Source organism: Equus caballus, chromosome 6 (genome assembly GCF_041296265.1).
Source record: "Equus caballus isolate H_3958 breed thoroughbred chromosome 6, TB-T2T, whole genome shotgun sequence".
NCBI lineage: Eukaryota > Metazoa > Chordata > Mammalia > Perissodactyla > Equidae > Equus > Equus caballus.
The window spans coordinates 98,253,711-98,271,235 of record NC_091689.1 but is presented as its reverse complement, the minus strand read 5'-3'; the positions used below and the strand labels follow the sequence as shown (position 1 = coordinate 98,271,235).

At 44.9% G+C, this 17,525-nt stretch overlaps 1 protein-coding gene across 3 annotated transcripts in view; it reads right to left on the bottom strand.

Annotated features, from left to right (window-relative positions):
• KCNMB4 (potassium calcium-activated channel subfamily M regulatory beta subunit 4) overlaps positions 1 to 17,525 on the bottom strand; it is a 67,706-nt gene that overhangs the window by 15,700 nt on the left and 34,481 nt on the right. The window lies entirely within an intron of this gene.

Sequence of the window (17,525 nt, the reverse complement as noted above, 5' to 3'; positions counted from 1 at the left end):
TTCCTCACCAGAGGCAGCTTGAGACCCTCATCAACCCAGAGAGGGCACCAGAGGAAGCCACACAACAAACGTAACTATCCAGCTCTTACCTTCCACTATCCCGTATAGTCACCTTCCCGCACACGCCGCCCTAGAAACTCAAAGTCCTTTTCCTTTGTCTTGCCACCTCTCTAAAAACTTATTGCTTCCTTTAAGACGCTATATAAGCCTAAGTTCTAACCGCCTCCTTGAGTTACTCATCCCTATGTGGCCCCATGTGTCTGCACGATGTTAATGAACTTCTCTGTTCTTCTCTTGTTAATTTGACTCTTGTCAGTCTAATGTACCGGGACCAGCCAGTGAACCTAAGGCGGGCAGAGGGAAAACCGGTTTTCCTCCCCTACAGGAAACACTTCTCTGCACAGGAATGCTTAAGCCCATCATCCAGTTACAGGATTTACTGAGGGTTTCTCCAAATTGATACTTGTGACATAATTAAAGTCTGGGTCATTCAAACTGGGCCTTCAGGGCCTTAATTGAAGGCACTCCTCTGCCTCAATTTCCTCCAATTTTATCAGGCAGCTTTCAGATGAGTTAGCAAACATTACTTGCAAACGGATTTGGGCTTAGAATTCAGTCTCCCATAATTCCATAGCAGTGGGTCTGAAGATTAACTTTTTAAAAAAAAAACCACTATTTTTGCCCACCAACTGGGAAAAAATATTTGCAAATCATATATCTGACAAGGGGTTAATCCCCATAATATATAAAGAAGTCACACAACTCAACAACAAAAAATCAAACAACCCAATCAAAAGTAGGGAGAGGATATGAACAGACATTTCTCCAAAGAAGATATACAGATAGCCAATAAACACATGAAAAGATGTTCAACATCACTAATCATCAGGGAAATGCAAATCAAATGTACCCTAAGATATCACCTTACACCTGTTAGAATGGCTATAATAACCAAGACTAAAAATAGCAAATATTGGAGAGGATGTGGAGAAAAGGGAACTCTCATCCACCACTGGTGGGAATGTAAACTGGTGCAGCCACTATGGAAAACAGGATGGAGATTTCTCAAAAAACTAAAAATAGAAATGCCATATGACCCAGCCATCCCACTCCTGGGTATCTATCCAAAGAACTTGAAATCAACAATTCAAAGAGACTTACGCACGCCTATGTTCATGGCAGCATTATTCACAATAGCCAAGATGTGGAAGCCACCCAAGGGCCCATTGACTGATGACTGGGATAAAAAAGATGTGGTATATACATACTATGGAATACTACTCAGCCGTGAAGAATGACAAAATTGTCCCATTCGCAACAACATGGTTGGACCTTGAGGGTATTATGTTAAGCGAGATAAGCCAGATAAAGAAAACACCGTATGATTTCACTCATATGTGGAAGATAAACAAACATGTGGACAAGAGAACTATTTAGTGGTTACCAGGGGGAAAGAGAGTGTAGGGGCTGGGCACAAGATGCGAAGGGCACACTTACATGGTGACTGACAAATCGTAACGCACAACTGAAATTTCACAATGTTGTAAACTATCATAACCTCAATTTTAAAAAAAATCACGATTTTTGGCATTTGAGGAACTGGATAAATGGCCTAATGAAATTTGAATATAATGCAGTAAAATCAGGATGGTGTGGAGGATGCAGGCAAAAAGCAAAAAGAGGATGATTACACCAAAGGACTCAAAAAAGTAAGCCAGGGATTTCTTCCGCGGTGTGCGGAAATGCTAACGGAGGGGGCAAGTATGAACGTCCCAAAGCAAGAGCGGGTCTGCGGGCGCCTGAGAAGGGCTTTCCAGGGCTGGCCCCGCCCCGCACCCAGCACTGGGCGTCTCCTGTGAGAGGACAGCATTTACTCAGTGCTTTCTACCCTCAGGTGCTCTGGCAGGACACTGAGTCTCCCTTGATCCTTAAAATAACCCTGGGCTGCAAGAATTTTTAATTGTCCTTTTACAATCAAAGAAACTGAGGCACAGAGAGGTTAGTTTGCCCAAGTGTACACAACCGAACAAACGACAGTGACTCGAAACAGTCTCTGTATGGTTTTACCTGCACTATTCGCCCCTCAGCCAGCCTTTCTCAGGTCTGGGTCACCTCTGGTGCTCGCTGAAATGCAGCCTCTTGGGTTTCAACCTTACTTGACTGTATCGGAATTTGGGGTCCGGGCATCTGCATTTTCGAGAAGCTCCCAGGTGATTCTGACACACAATAAAGTTTAAGAAGCACAGTGTAAAGTTCTAATAGTGAAAAAAAAAAAACTGGTGTGAAACATGAAGCTACTGAGCCGGCTCTTTCTGAGACTGCCTGGTTGAGTCTATGTCCAGGTCCTGTTCATGGTGTCCACACACTTCCCTGCAGAATGAGCAGGTGCCCTGGGACGAGACAGGAGGAGACGGGGGCGGAAATGGGGGTGGAATCCAGACCCTGACACTAGGTGCACCCAGAGGGCCCTCGGGCCTGAGTGGCAGAAAGGCTCCACGGGCCGGCCGCAGACCCACTTCCACCAGACAAAGAGACGAAGAGCTGGTGCACAGCATCCTAGACATCGGTCGTCTCTTCCTCGAGACTCCGTCTCTCCAAATGAGTTCCTTCTACCCCACACACCTGTTCTGTCAGCTGACAGGGAAAACAGCAACCTCTTCTTCAAATGGGCTGGAAAACTTCTTGAGCTTTTCTTAACCAGTTCATGTAAAAATCTGAACTGCATTACAATTTACTAGCATCGCGTGATGGCAGCTGAACCAATCAAGAGACAAGACAATGGCCTTTAACCTGAGCTCCCATGGGAAACAGAAATCTTAGTCTTAGGACCACAGCTGTTTCCTGCTCATCTGAGCAGAGTTTTCCTTTCCATGCGGGCTGCTAGCAAGGTGAACTTTGGGCCCATTCCAGCGAGACGCTGTGACTTTTTGTGCCAACCAGACCCCTCACGGTTTGTCTTTTCGTCACACGTTTCTAATTTATGTTGTATTGTTAAATTCTATCAGTCTTCAGAGCCTTCGTTAAACCCTTCTGAGAACAGGTGTTTCCATTCTCTGTGTTTACAAACCATGTAGATGAGAAACCTGGGCAATGTTCTCAGTTGTCAAGCTTGACCCGCATTTCTACGAGAAATAATACAGCACAGCATTACAGGAGTTTGCACTTACGTGTTTTGGTGAAAGCTTACTTTAAAGTCTACAGTCTTCACCACTTTCACCATCACACAGTAATTCTGCAGGCATGATGCCGTCCGATGTGCCAGGCCTCTGGTGGGGCAGCACAGCCAACTGATGCAAAAAATGGCATGATTTATCCTCCACACCTTTTCAAGAGGTGCTATCTATTCCTGCTCTAAACCTTATTATTTATAACATGACCTACTTTTAAAAAGAATCTGAAACGGATTACAATAAAAACAAAAGACTTACGTACAATACAGGCCTTACTGACAGTAAAGAGCAAGGACAATGTAGGTAGGATGGAAAAAAATAGAAATCCCAGGCTAAGAAAAGCTCCTGCCTTAAGCATAAGTGGAACTTACCTCTAAGCGTCCCGGCACCCAAGGGAAAAAGAGCAGAGATGAGTCACACAGCTGCCCTCACTCGAAAAAGAAGAATGCCAATGCGTCAGAACAAACTTTTTGCTAGGACTAAACTCGATAAATTAGATTGTGTTTATTTTTACATAAAGTAACCTGTATAATACATTTAAAGGGCCCTTGATAGCAGTTTTACAAAGCTGGCTGATGAAATCATTTGAGGTGTTTTTATGATCTTGATTCCAAGGTCTCAGATCTATTGAATCACACTGAGGTTTTCTTTTTTTTGAGGAAGATTAGCCCTGAGCTAACATCTGCTGCCAATCCCCCTCTTTTTGCTGAGGAAGACTGGCCCTGAGCTAACATCCATGCCCATCTTCCTCTACTTTATATGTGGGATGCCTACCAGAGCATGGCTTGCCAAGCGGTGCCATGTCTGCACCCGGGATCCAAACTGGTGAACCCCGGGCCGCCGAAGTGGAACGCACGCACTTAACTGCTGTACCACCGGGCCAGCCCCACACACTGAGGTTTTAACCAGCTTTCCAGGTGGTGCTGATGGTTACTCACATGTGGAAATAACTGACTTAATGCTTTTTAAAGATCAAATGCATCAGCCTGGTTTTTGACGCAAATCATTCAAGACTGAAATCGCTCACAGCACGCTGTCACTGGTCGACTGGAGAGTCTTTCGTCAGGTTAGACTCCTGACACAGAAGTGACACAATGACATTTCATAATGAAGACTGAAGCACCTGCCGTGTACACATTCCCAGGTAGCTTAGTCCACGTGGAGCTGGGACTCAGTCGGCCTTTGTCAGTTTTCTACAGAAGCCTCAGTGTGTAAACAAATGCTCAGTGGAGATGCTACAGGTGAGAGGTGACCACGTCACAGAGGATTTCCAGGCAGAAGTTGTCGATCGTTGATATCTAATCCAGACACGTTTGATGTGGTATTATCAGATGTTTTCATTTTTAGCAGACTCTGTGCTAGGGGCTTTCTAACAGGAGAGGGAATGAAAATGCACCTCATGGAAATACTGACTCAATCTACTGATTAATGATTTTTAAAAGATTTGCTTCTACCAAAAGATGTTGAAGATTGGCTGATAAAAACATTGAATTTGGTTTTGGCACAATTGAGCTGTCCTTACTGAGAATAATTAGCCAATGTGACTAGCTGCTGTTTGAAGCAATCATAAGAACTTGCCAAGAGAAGAGAAAAGAATGCTTGTCCTCTTGCATGATCACAGGACGGCACCCGACAGCTGATCCAGAAGCTGCATGAGGCTGTGTCACAAATCACAGGAGGGGCACAGCGGCTGAGACGGAGGCCGTGGGAAGCATTCTTACCTCGATTTGCTCCATCCTGAGCCCATCTTTGCCACTCGAGTTCAGCAACGACATTGTCCTAAGGGCTTCTAAAAGCTTGGGAGGTTTCATATCAACACCACGGCTTTGCTCCACAGCTGGTTCCACCTCTGGATGGAAGGCTGATTACAGATCTATAAATGTTATAAATATCCTTACGCTTTCTTTACTATGGTCTCCAATTAGATGAACTTAGAGTCGTCACGTTCAATTGTGTAAGAGTTGTTCCTCGAGCTTGCCTATCCTTCACGGAGGAAATTAAACCAAGCCCCAAACCTGCAGTTTCCGGAGAGAAAATTTGCATTCAGCTTTGGCAGGATATACAGCAAACCGGCAGGTGTGTTATTTTGCAGCAATAAAGGTTTGAAACAATTATAAATAGGAAAGACTATACTTGAAGTCCACCCTGAGGGAAAACCCTAAGCAGCCTTGCGGTGTAGGACATTTCAGAACAGGAACTTGAGTTAGACAAACCTAGGTTTGAATAAGCCCTTTACAACTTGCTAACTCACCATCTTAAGAAAAATACTTAATCTCTCTGAGTCTTAATCTTTCGTCTGTAAAATGGGGATGATAATATCTACCTTGCACGGCTGTCCTGAGGAGTAAAGGAGAGAACATATGGGAGGTGCGTGGGGGGATGGCTTCCTGATGGTGAGCGTTCAGTACTCGATGGGGCTGGTCATGATAACGATTATCAGTACAGATCTGGGGCTCACAACTCGGAAAATGATTTTAACATGTTGGCAGTGACATATCTTTTCCAAGTTTCTTCTTCAGTGTAAGCCCGTCAGGCTAAAATCACTGGAAATTCCTTTGATCAAATTAAAACTCCTTTCGGCACTGCCTTCACTCCCCTCAGCCTCCTTTGCCCCTTGTAGTTGGCATTCCAGCCCCACGCGGGGAGCTCACAGGTAGCGATGGTGAGAAACAGAATAGGTTCAACAAGCAAATGACCACTTTCAGTTCCAACACACGCATCTCAGACAGAGATAAGCAAGAAAAAAATTAATTCAATACCATTCGTCCTTGATTGGGAACACAAATAGAAGGTGCCCCAAATTACCCCACAGCCATCATTTAACAACATCAAATCCCCAGGGGAGCTGGGCTGCACACACGTTTTCCTGCTGATTACGGTGGTTGTCCCCACAGACGCAGCCCTGGCAAGTCACCGCCTCAGCCCAGGTCTTCTGCTGCAGAGGCTGCTCTGTGCTGGGAGCAACAGACCGCTTATGGGGCGCATTCCCACGATGTGGCAGTTATTTCTTATACATCTGTGTGTTTTCCCAACCCAAGGTCAGGGACCTATTAGGAATAATTGCTGACTGAGAAAGTATCTCCTGAGTTCTCAGGAAAAAAGGGGTTATTGGCAAGACTTGCAAACCAGGAGGATGCTCGTGACATGGTATCTTAAAAGAAAGCAAAGCAATGAATGCATTTTATCCTAGAGTCAGCTTGATAGAGGTTTTATCAATTATAAGTCCTTTGTTGTTTCTCCACTGGAAAAAAATGGAGAGGGAATTTTTAAACTATCTAGATATTCTCTAAGATCAGACCTTAGAAGTGGCATTAAATTTATGGTGAATCCCTTTCCTCTTCCACCACGTCTGCAGGCTTCTCTGGGAGGGTCACCCCCATCAGTGACTGAGAGCTGGAGAGCCTGACTTCCAGCCTGCTGATTTCATCAAGGAGGTGAAGGACTTTGTTAAACCAGATGACAGTTTTGGTGCAGCAATTCTTGTGAGCTTTTCTTAAGAAAAGTATTACTGGGGCAAGCCCCGGTGGCCTAGTGGTTAAGTTTGGCACACTCCACTTTGGCGGCCCAGGTTTGGACCCCTGGCGTGGACCTACACCACTCATCTGTTAGCGGCCATGCTGTGGTGGTGGCTCACATACAAAAAACGGAAGCTTGGGAGTGGATGTTAACTCAGGGTGAATCTTCCTGAGCAAAAAAAAAAAAGAAAGAAAGAAAAATATTACTATTCTTTAGGGTAATTCAGTCTGTTGTGTCTCTGAGTTACCAGGTAAGTTATTTATTTCACATTGGGCTGTAAGTGTTTTATGGCCAAAATGCTTAAATTTAAGGTCTAAGCAGAAATAAACTGGAGAAAAGAAACATATTTTCTTCTGAGATAGAGATTATTCTCATGTTAGTTCTCAGCTTGTGTACTTACTTTGTAGTTCCAATTTTAAAGTGAAAATCCAATACCATTTTAAATCAGTGTGGGAAAGACAAATTAGTCAATAAATTATGTTGGGACAATACTGGTCGTTTGGAGAAAAAAGCATTGGCTCCCTATCTTATTCTTTCCACCAAAAGAAGAAAATCCAGATGGATCAAAAACTGAATTGTAATAAACAAACCATGAACACTCTAGAAGAACACCTGAATTTTTCAAAATAACCTTGGAATGAGGAAAAAAAAAAAAGCCTTTCTAATGGGGTTTTTGGTATAAGTATGTCCCAAATTTTCTGTTGGACCTATTTATTTCAAGATATGATTCATTGTTTATCAGAAATTAAAATTTAACTGGTGTCTTTTATTTTAGTTTGCTAAATTTGGCAACCTTAATATCTAAGTAAGACACAAAACACAGAAACTATTAAAGAAAAACAGATGATGCAATTACAGAAATGTAAACATTTTTGTATAGCCAGAAAAACTCCACAAAGACCCACAGGCAAAAGTAAAAACAGATAACTAATATTTATATGAAAAGATGCTCAATTCCATTTATTAACGAAAGAAAAGCAAATTAAAAACAAGATACTATTTTTTACCTATCAAATTGGTAAAAATTAAGAATTGATAATACTCAGTTCTGGAGTGGATGTGGGCAAACAAGCATTTTCATGTAAGTTGGTACAACTGTTTTGAGTGGTTGCTGGCATCTATTAAAATTTTAGGTGTATGTAACTTTCGACTCAGCATTTATACTTCCATGAATTTACTCTTCAGATAGATTCCCATTAAAAAAAAAAGCAAAGATAACTGGCAAATTTTTTCTCTGCAAGATAAAAATTTGGAATAGGGGCATAATGTAGGATATTTTCTTTCCTTTGTTATCTAAAACTCTCTATTCACTATAGAGTCATTCTTCTACACGAAAACTTCACCTTTGCATCTCGCTTTCAGTTCTTCAGTTATCCTGCCAATGTCTGTAGACGGATGACTATTAGAACTACTGGGAATGCATTTATTTCAAAACATTCTTCACACTGTAAATCACAGAAATCTGCTGTCCCATAGTCTCTGAGTTGAACCCATACTATGGTCAAACATGTTCTTTGTGAGTTTTCGAAGAACCCTTCACCAGTAGAGAGCAGCAGCGATCACAGAGAGAGAAGAGAAGAGTCACCTAAGAAAAGAACGAGGCTGGACTAGGATTCTTCAAAGAGAAGCGGTTTTAAAGGACATCTAAAAAAAGATGGGAGGGAGGGTGCAGGACCAAGGATGAACAAGCAAGGACATGAGCCTAGGAGAACACAGTCGGGAAGGCAGCCAGAATAAGATGAGGCTGATGAGAAACGCTGCATCAGTGACACTCTGTCGAAAGAAGAATCAGGACAAAAATGGACAGGCTCCCTATTTAGGACAAGCCACACGGTGTTAACAGAGAGAACCTGCAAATACGCATTGTCCTCATCTTCTCCGTGGAGGAACACACTACCCACATGGAAATTATAGCCCAAACCAGGACAACTGAAACTCAGGACAGCAAGAAGACAGTCAGAGACGACACTTGTAAGAGCTGTCCTTTGCTGGCAACAGGAGAACCCCAGGCAAGGGCATTCCTACTTCTAAAATAGGAATGACTTTCCACCTTTCCTTTTCTCACCAACGTGGAAAATTATCACCCTATGAAATGTTCATCTATCATTGGTGCTTCCTCAATACCTTGAGGTCCCCAGGTGTAGACACATAGGCCCAACAGGGAGCTGTGGGACCCCAGAAAGAACACCGGCTTTCGGCTTTGGGAGTTCTGATTCGCCACTGAATTGGGGCAAGTCATTTAACTCGCCAAGCCGCAATTTCCTCATTTGTAAATGGGGAATAAAACCTGTATTAGGAAGATCAAATGAGGGTATTTATATGGATAGTGGTTTTCTACAATTCATACCCAGCACAGATGGCTCTGGGAGGTTATAAGAAATAGAGAGATTGGCCTTCGTCCCCGGTTCCTGACACAGAGCTCCTGAAGCATCGTAAGTTCCTAAGTGAGAAGAGCCCTGGGAGCATCATTTGCCCCGTGGAGGGGACTCTGGGTGGCTCCTGCATGGGGGCTGGTTGCCAGAAACACCACACCGCGATGAGAAACTTGGGATTTTCAGCCTCCCCCGCTTCTCTGGAGAGGGGCTGGAAGTGGAGTCAACGATGAATCACGCCTACGGGAGGAAGCCTCCGTGAAATCCCACTAGTACAGGGTTCGGGGCGCTTCCAGGCTGGTGAGCACTTCCACTCCCGGGGCGCTCAGGACCCTCCCAGACCTCATCCTATGGATCTCCTCATCTGCCTCCTTTATCACGTCCTTTAATAAACTGGTCAATGTAAGCAAGTGTTTCCCTGAGTTCTGTGAGCTGCTCCAGCAAAGTGGACCCAAGGAGGGGGTCGCGGGAACCTGCAATTTGTAGCCACGTCAGACAGAACTCGTGGGCCACCTGGGGAGCTACCGCTGCGACCGGCATCTGAAGTGGGGTGGGGGCACACTGAGCCCTTCACCTGCGGGACCTGACACGACCTCCTAGAAGACAGTGTCAGAATTGAGTTAAATTGTAGGACACCCAGCTAGTGTTGCAGAGAATTGCCTGGTGTGGGGCAACCCTCCCTCTACGACATTTGGTGACCAGAAGTGTCAGAAGTGAAGTGTTTGTGTGAGGAGTAAAGGAGACCGACCACAGGAGGGAGACCGGACTGAGGTTTTCCATCACAGCCTCAAATCAAGTCCACATCCAAGTTTCTGAACTTGGAGAAATGAACCTGTGAACCCACAGAATGTAACAACACAGAGCCAGAATCTTTAGAAATTTGTGGCATTGTCAAAGCTTAGAATTGAAGGAAAGCTCACAGGCCTTCATCGTAAAAGTCAACGACACTTACAGCTATCTAGAAACTGCAACCTGTGTGTTTTCTGCTGCTGCTGTAACACGTTTGGTGGCAGAAAACAACACAAATGTATTCCCTTGTGGTTCTGGAGGTCAGAAGGCTGAAATTGGATGGGCTTGGGCTAAAATGAAGGAGTTGTTAGGGCTGTTCCCCCTCTCAGCTCCAGGCAAGAGTCTCTTTCTTTGCCTTTTCCAGCTTCTAGAAGTTTCCCATGTTCCCTGGTTCACGGCCCCTTCTTGGCGTCACTCCAACCTCTGGCTTCCATTGTCACATCCCTGCCTCCTCCGTCATCCCCTTGCTTCCTCTTGTATAGACATGACTATGACATTGCGCCCAACCTTCCATCTCAAGATCCTCACTGAATCACATCTCTAGGTCCCTTTTACCACGTAAGGTGACATAAATCCACAGGAGTAGGATGTGGACATCTTTGGGCAACCACGCTACCGTGAACTGCTGTCCTGTGTTATACTCAATTCTTCACTGACACGAGCTGTCTATGCCTTTCCCCAGTTAGCCATTCAGAATTAAATCATCAACAGAAGCATTTAAAAAAACTAGACAATACTTTTCTATTATCTCCACCTAAGTTCTAAAAAATGTGTACTTTTGTCATTCGTTTTTCAACATTTGCCCTTTGATGTACAAAACACACCTACCCCAGGACATCACGAAACCTCGTCTTTCCCGCGTCCACACCATCCTCCCACATCCTGGCTGTGCCCACCTCGTCCTAGGCTCTGAGGCTCCTAATGCCATCCTTAACGCAACTTTGCAAATTCTGACACCACACCCTTGGAATCCTCCCCAAGGAACCGCCACCTCATCCTCCACAGGACTTCCTTTTGTCTCAGGAACACATCTTTGCTGTTTCCTTTCCAACTTTAGTGCTTATCAATGTGTCAAAAGCCTCTACACTCCTCTTTACTCAGCTCTTTCAGGAACAACACATCAGAAGCACCGTTCCACATCAATGTAACCACGACCCTACGCCATATCCTAAGTTCGACCTTCCGGAGCGTGTTTCCATTAACTACCCTTTAGATCTTTTTTCAAATTCTGAATTTAAAAACGGAGGTGGAGTTTCCACACAGGGAAATTCAGAGGAAATAAGTGCACAGTGTGATCAGAACTTCATATCACTTTAATACTATTGATTTCTAACCCTTTACTCATATTTTATAAAAACAGTTTTACAATTTCTAGCCAACCATTCTGCTATTCAAGCATGTGCATTCTTCCACGCAATTACTTCTTTCAGATTTGAAGATCGATGATGTGTCATTAAGTCAGATTTTAGGGAGAAGTGGAGAAGCTTGAGGGTGGGCCATTTTGTCCCACAGGAAGTGTCTCAGAACCCATTTTCCACCTCAGCATGCCCCCTCCCGGAGAAACATCCTCAGAGACAGAAATGCTGATTTATGATGTTAATGCTGGAAACACCCTTCTGGTTTTCATTTCCTTATTGAGAGGAACTAATTCTAAACATCGAAATGTGCTGTTGTCATCCAGCATGTCTGAGGATACGGTGATACGAAAGGGACTCCTAACAAGCCTGGGCCGGGAGGGCCGGAAAACAACAAATTTGACCAGGACATCCCAGCACTCCCCTCCCTGACAGAGACACAGCAGCGGGGCCCCCAACAGGAAAGCAGAAAGACAAGCTCTTCTTAGAGAAACGGTTGCGAACACTGGAGGATAAGCACTGAGCAAAGTTATTCTGTGTCTTTTTCAAAATCTTCAAAAACAGGGCAGAGGCTGTCCTCTGAAATGACATGAGACGACATCCAGGGTGTGTCCTCCAGGTCTGTCCAGCGCTGTGCGTCTGCGGTCCTGGCTTCCCGGGAGGAAGTCACAGGTTGCCCCCGCAAAGGGACTGCACACGTAGGAAAAGACTCTTTGGAAGGGCCACTTAACAACCACATCTTGTACGTTTCCCTAAGCTGCATCTTGTTCTCAGCCCTCGCTCCAGGCAAAGAGGATGCGGAGCCCAGAGGGAGGTATAACCACAGATCACACGCTGGCAACGTGGGTGTGAGAAACCGTTTCCAGGGAGAAGATGACAAACACACCCATGTGCCCAAAATATGCCCCGAGCAGGGACTCCACTGGTGTCTGTGAGGCTGGCAGGAGCTCCAGAATTTGGTTCTCAAGGAACTGAGGCGGGTAAGGGATCCCCCAAATGTCAGCGTATCTTCCAACCATCTGAGCAACACTGGGCACGCTGTGTGCAGCTGAGACTGGCATTTGACAGAGGTCGAGATGCGTTCTCCCCACGACTTTTGATATAATCAAGATCGCAGGAGCTCCTTGGCTGGTGAAATCGAAGCAGGGGAACAGCAATGAGGCTTCCCCACCCCCGTGGCTCAAATGCAAATGCCCCACCAAGAGCCGTGGTCTCGGCGGGTCCACCCGACTCCACAAAGCCTGGACTTTCTCCAGCGGTTCCCACACCTAGGAGAGCATCACATCGCATCGCATCACGAGGCTGAGCTGAGCTGGAAGTGAGAGCTCAGTAAATGTCAGCGGAATAAGAAGGGAGTGAAAATCCAGCACCAGAGAGTCGCAGTTAAGCAAATCTTTGGGGGGGTGGGGAGCAGGATCTAAGGCTCATGGGAATTCTTTCAAAGGCCACAGATATTTGTCTGAAACTGTAAATACCATAGAAGTATTTGCATAAACAGTCATGTGTATTTGTTTGTGCTTTTGCAGATTGTGCCAACTATTTTCAGATAATTTCCAAGAGAAAGTGATCATGTCTACTATTCTTTCTGTCATTACAAAATTTCTTTTCTTTTCTTCCTGCTTAGCTATTTTAAATTCTCTCTCTCTAGCCCATCCAACCAACCCACGTGCGCATCACGACCGTCTCCAGCGTTTGCTGTTCCCTCGGCGCCCCGGCCCGGGCTCTGGCTCTTCATCCTTCTTGGGAAGCTGGCCAGCACTGCTCTCCCACGCGCGGCACTGCTCAGACCGAGCGCGCTAGGAAACACTGCCCCCACCGAGGGAAGCCCATGCCAGATGAGCCCAAGCAGGTGACACAGTCTACTTTCCCAAGCCTCTGAAAAAGATCCTGCAACTCATTCCACAGTGATTTGTGCTACGCTTTGTCTCAGGAAATCACCGCTAACGTCTGCTTAGGTCAAGTCCACTGACCTGTAATGAGATCCTCCGTGAAGAATTAACCAGTTGCCATGATTTATTTTCTTTTATCTATCTCTCCCCTCAGCATGGCTTTGTTATCTTGGCAGCTTTGAGGAAAGGATCTGGAATATGTCTGCTGGGTGGGGAAAAGTGACTTGCATATCTTTTTGATTATTATGAAAGCTCCAAGGAAGCAGGGCTACCTCCTGTTATAACATTGTCATTCCAGAAGTTTCCCACTTGTTAAAACCCCATTTCATGGTAACCTATTATGCACCGGACAGTTACTTCTTAATTAAACAATTAACAGAGTATATATACTTTGCCACTGCCTGTGGGAGGATAGAAACAGGCTGGCGTTTCCATCGACGCGAGCAATGACTCACTCACCCCAACCCCTGAGTCATATAGTGAAGAGCGTGTGACCAACAGCTTCACCTCAAGTTTTGCTGTCGTCTGTTAAGCAGTGATTTTGCTCGGTACAAGTGCATTGAACAGACACTGAAATACTTCTGCACAGCAAAATTAGCTAAATTAATCGTGAAGCTCTTTTCCTGACTGATCAATTGCTTATAAATATATGTTTGGAGAACAAAGGCTTTATGGAGAAATATGGGTGACAATTAAAGTGATGACGTATGGTACAATAATAGAATTTTTTAAACTTGAGTAATTAAAAAGACACTTTTGGTCAATCTTAACGTTTCTCTTGAATGTGCCATAACTTAACTTTACCCTGGTAGCATGCAATATCCAAACTTCAGGAAAATACATGTAAATAGCCACCAGATTGTTGAACTAAACAAAATGAAGACTTTGAAAATCGCTAAGAATTGTAGGTACAGGTATTGCTGGGAAATTTGTCGTCGTTTCCTCCGCTGAATCCCAGATGGGGCAGCTCCTTGAGCCCGGGTCCTGCAGGGACCACGCCAGGGGGTCAAGCTGCTTGTGGCCCAGGACAGGCGCGTACTGTGTGCAGGAAATAGACTCTCATTGTCACGAGTTATCGAGTCTTCAGGCTGTCACCACAGCACAATTTGGCCTGAGCTGACCGAAACGCACAGGTGCGGGCTGCATCTACAGTTTCACTGGGTAAACAGCTGTGATGAGCAAACTAGTCCTCTCCTAACCTAAACCACAAAGCAGTTGACAGACGCACGTTCGAGCATCTTAGGACCATCTCAGTACTCGGGTCTCTCCCTTCCAGCCATGGGCATTTGTGGAGCCCTGAACACGCCAGGCCCCAGGCCGGCGGGTGTCGGCCTTCACCAGCCAGCTGTACGCTTGAGGCTCGGACACTGCGGCTCGAGTCTGTGCCCCTCACCCCACACAGTGCCAGCACCTGCTCTGAAGCCTGTAAATGTGTGTCATTTGTTTTTGTTGAAATACATTTCAAAATGCAATAGGCAAACTGCGGACGTAACACAAAAGAAGGAGATAAAGAGCAAAGATGAAAGAAAAGGAGGAGTTTCGAGCCAAGTTCCTTGGGAGCAGAGACAGCACATGCAAAGGCACTGGTCCCTTGGTCTGGCATTCCAGATGAGTCTGCCACCAATGGCACATTTAAGGAACGTTATCGTAGCAACGCCACTGATGAGAGTTAATAGGGTCCCTTGTATCATCTCACCCCCTGTGGGCTGGAACCCCGAGGGTAGGTGGCAGTGCAGCAGAGAGCTTAAGAGCACGGACTCTGGGGGCGGAGGATATGGGGTTGAATCCCCTTCTGCCACTCGCCAGCTGTGTGATCTGGACAAGTTGCTCAACCTCTCTATGCTTCGTCCCCTCATGTATAAAATGAGTATTATGACAACAACCCCTTGTAGGGGTGTCGTGCAGATTCAATGAGATGCAGTGTCTAAAGCTCTTAGTTTCTGGAGCAGAGCGGGCGCTATGTGAAGGGATTGCTGTCACCAGGCAAGACCAGAGGAGTTCGTCAGTGAAACAGTAGGTCTCCGTCTGACTACTGTAGTCAGAACCCGGCCTGTGTCAGCATTTCTATCGATAAATTGGATAAGGGGACTGAAGTCATTTTGATTTACAACTTTGATAACATTTTACGATGAAAGAAATAACACATACGATGCATGCCAGAATCAAGATTCAAAATAAGCATGAGAATGGAACAATCAGTAAAAAAGCAACAATGTGTATTTATATGGGGATAAATTTTAAATTCTTGCATTTAGATCCAGAACACCATTCTCACAAGTTTAGGAATGGGGAGAATCTCTTTTAAGAGCAGCATGTATAAAACAGACAAGGGGGGAGGAAGTTTATAAGATTATAAGCTCTGTGTAAATCAACAATGTGTGTGGCTGCCAAAAAAAGAATGCCAGGTGAGGCCTTACTGAGGGTTCATCTCCAGTTGAAAGTGGTGGCAGACACATTCAGCGCCCCCCTGCGTAGGCCAGCTCACAATGGGAGCACCGCCAACAGCGAGAACGCGTCTGCTCCCGCAGTGACGCAGGGGGACCAGAGGACACCCACGGTCCAGGGGGCAAGGACTCTGTTCGGATCCTGACCCTGCTCCTTCCTGGCGTGCGACCTTCTGTAAAACTCAGATAAACGGTCTACCTTCCTACTGAGACCACAGCGCTGCCCACGATGAAAACTGTTTACTATGGTAAAATACATACAATACAAAATTTGCTTTTAGTCATCTTAAGTATACAATTTACTGGCATTAATTACATGCAACCATCACCATTATCTATTTCCAAAATTTTCTCATCATCCCAAAAGGAAAGTCTGTAACCATTCAGCAACAGCCCGCATTTTCCCTCCCCAGTCCCTGGTAACCTCTATGCTACTTTCTGTCTCTATGAATGTGCCTCTTCTAGATATTTCCCCAAACGAATTATTGACAGCTAAAAATGTTTGGAAATGGAGGTGATGTCCACTGTCACCAGAGTTGTTAGAGTGGAGAATGGAAAAAAACACTTTCAAACAGTGCTGTGGCAGGGGTTCCTCTGGGGGAGTAAACGACAGGCAGAGGCCTCCCGGGTGTGATCCCCTCGCCAGGGTCAGAGGCTCACTCTGGCCCCATTTTGTCTAAGATGAATTGAGGCGAGAGTCTTCAGGAAGTAGCCCAAGGTCATAAACTGAGTCACGAAGAGAGCTGTGGATAGACAGGGAGTCTCCTGACGCGCAGCCTGCCCCGCACCCGCCACCTGACGAGGCCGCTCCCTGCGACCTACTTGTCCTGCGGTCCCTGTACTTTTCCTCCCAAATTCCCTCGGGGCTTGGCTTGAAGGCTGCATAAACTATCTTAAATGAAAAGTGATTTAATAACATCAAATTCTTAACTTTATTGCCATGACAATAAAAGCTGTTAGAAGATTAATTTGCAAGCCTAAGAACACTTTGAACAACCACTGGAAAACAGACCTCGACATTTATCTCATATACGTGCTGTCCGGCCATCTGGACTTTGGAAGAACACGGGAATGAAGTCCATACGCATCCCGAAGCATCCTGGAGAAGCCATGGCAATCATTGCTTTTTTTAAAAAGTATGTATTTTGAGACCAAAGAGAGCTTTCAATTCTGATGTAATCTCTCTTAATATGGAAACAGACACAAATGTATTCGGAAAAGACTCAATTTGGGTAAGATTCCAGATTCACTGTTTTGTTTTTAAGACTCAAGATACATCATTGGACTCAATGTCTAAAGAGAAAGCCAGCATGTTCCTTTAGAAATTAACTACAGAACCAGCCTCTTGTTTAACGATAGATAAGAAATATTTTTTCAGAGCAAATAAAAACAAAAGCAAAAAGCTCTGTCAAAATTAAATTTATACCAAATATCAAGGTTAGTATTTAGTAATTCATTCAAAAGTCAATCAAATTTCCCTACGGAATTTGTTCAGAGTATCATTCCCATCTTTATATACACTTTTTTTCCCATTTGTATCTTAAGAAATCTCCCAGTAAACATCAGGTTTTTTTCTCTAGTAATTTGTCCTATAAAAAAAGAAAGGAAAACTTAGAAGCCAGTGGAACAATTGAATTCAACTATAAATATACTAAAAGAAATCTGTTTTTAGGGCTTCATAAGACAAAAACAAATGCAAACATGTTGTGAAAATCAATTAAAATTGACCAATTGTTTTTTTACTGTATTGGTTAACAAACCAACTCAGAGGCACGTTCCTGAACATCTGAGAAATCCAGAGGTAGGCAGGCGGGGGGCCACTGGCTCTTTCTACTTTTCGCTCCAGTCTTCTTAAAGTGTGGATGTCAAGCTCACACTCTCACCTCCAGGCTACACGGCGGCTTTTGCACTCCTGGCATCAGGCCACCTCCACCCACTTTTCTGCTGGGACAAAGGTAGCGGAAATGGGCTGTTGGTACTTATGTCAGGA